Source organism: Benincasa hispida, chromosome 1 (genome assembly GCF_009727055.1).
Source record: "Benincasa hispida cultivar B227 chromosome 1, ASM972705v1, whole genome shotgun sequence".
Taxonomy (NCBI): domain Eukaryota; kingdom Viridiplantae; phylum Streptophyta; class Magnoliopsida; order Cucurbitales; family Cucurbitaceae; genus Benincasa; species Benincasa hispida.
In genome coordinates this window covers 45,362,614-45,364,595 of record NC_052349.1, presented here as the reverse complement: position 1 = coordinate 45,364,595, position 1,982 = coordinate 45,362,614, and the positions used below count along the sequence as shown (strand labels likewise).

General features: G+C 43.8%; 1 non-coding gene across 1 annotated transcript; it reads right to left on the bottom strand.

The window, feature by feature from the left end:
* Nucleotides 1-599: 599 nt before the first annotated feature.
* On the bottom strand, nucleotides 600-706 carry LOC120070420. The gene has a single exon (XR_005479912.1). It is a non-coding gene; the product is annotated as a small nucleolar RNA R71 (small nucleolar RNA).
* Nucleotides 707-1,982: the final 1,276 nt, after the last annotated feature.

The following is a 1,982-nucleotide window of genomic DNA, read 5'->3' as shown; positions in this document are numbered from 1 at the left end:
AATAATGCTACCCTAGCTGTCCTCATCGATGCTCGACTCATTCATCTCCGCCACATTGAAGTGGACCATCATGTTGAGAACATGTTCTCGAACAAATATTCCCTCTTTCATACGTGAATTGAAGATGTACTTTAGAGATTGAGAGAATATTCCCTCGGCAGTATATATTGTGCTAACGGTAACTTTTTTATTTTCTTTGCAACTTTTCATCTCTGTGCACCGCCTCTCCTTTGGTAAGGGAACAGGTGGGTGTCGTATGAGCGAAGGACAAGTTTTTTAGCTCGATTACGACCCAGAGATTGAGAGAATTTTTGGAAGAAGAAGAAGAGACAACCACCTACATCAACAACAAGAGGGAAATCCCAACATGGCGAAGCAACCTGAAGATAGAGTAGGAACTGCAAATAATATCATGGCGAACAACCGCAATAGGCCCATCTAAGACTATGCATCACCCAACCTTTACGATTTCTCACCAGGAATCATGAGGCCAGCCTTGGACAGATCGAGGTTTGAGATGAATCCGGTGATGCTGCAGATGATTCAAACTATCAGACAGTTTGGCGGTAGGCGTGGCGAAGATCCTGGTAGAAAACGCAATACGGAGGAAGCTGATCACTAATTTTGAACAAGATATTGACGAATCGCTCAGTGACGCCTGGGCGAGGTTTAAAAGACTGGTGCGAGATTGTCTACACAATGGCTTACCCGATTGTTTCCAAATGGAAATTTTCTACCACAGATTGAACCTTGCATTGCGGATGGCTGCCAATGCGGTAGCAGCTAGAGGTCTGCTTGACAAGACATATAACGAGGCGAAAAATATACTTGATCGCATTTCAAAAAATCACGAAGAATGGAAAGAAAAGCGATCAACGACTGAGAATTAAAGATAGTGACGCAAGTAATGGGGCCATCACATCACTACAAAACCAAATGAATGCGATGATGAATCTAATACAAGGCATCACAATCAATAGCACGTGAATGCATAAAAAGCAAGTCAACGCAATCGCTCAAATGACCACGAGTTGTGTCGTCTGTGGAGAAGCACATTCGATTGAAGAATGCCCAAGGAATCCGCAGTCAGTATGCTTCATAAAGAATAACCCTTTCTCCGATAGTACAACCTCGGGTGGAGAAACCACCCCAATTTCGCGTGGAAAAATCAACAACAAAGCTATCAACCTATGGCGCAAAAGGAAGGGCCGCCAGGATTTTTCCCGCGAATGAACGGTCAAATGCAAAATCAAGCCAACAACTCACAAGCGCCGCCATCTTCTTCCCTGGAAAGCCTATTAGAGCAGTACATAGAAAAGAATGAGACGGTGCTCCAAAATCAGGCGACTTCAATCTGCAATCTCGAAATCCAAATAGGACAGATTGCGGACGAGCTCAAAAGTAAACCGCAAGAAGCATTGCCGAGCTCAACTGAGCTCCTTTGCAACTCTAGGGGTGTAGGAAAGGAACAATGCCTAGCAGTCTCCTTGCTAAGCGAAAAAAAAGACAGCAGAAGAAGGGGAAGAGCCCACCAGGACCAACCCGAATGCGGTGAAAACAAAGAACTCGTTGACATATGATTCAGAAGAGCCCGAGAAGATGAACCTAGAAGTTGCGTCCACCTTCAAGCCTCTAGAACACGAAACAGAAAAAGTACAACTACCGTTATTCCTGCAAAGATTGAAAAAGAAACAGAATGATGGAGAAAAGATCGCTACAATGGTAGTAACACAAAAGTTAAATACTATGATCCCACCAAAAATGTGCGACTCAGGAAGCTTCACGATACCCTGTTCAATTGGAGGGGTCTACATTGGTCAAGCACTATGCGATCTTGGGGCGAGTATAAATTTAATGCCGCTATCAATTTTCAAAAAATTGAATGTGGGAAATCTAACGCCTACGACAAAGACTCTTCTGCTTGTGGACAGATCCAGAGTACACCCCAAGGGAAAGTTGAAGGATGTTATGGTCTCAATTGA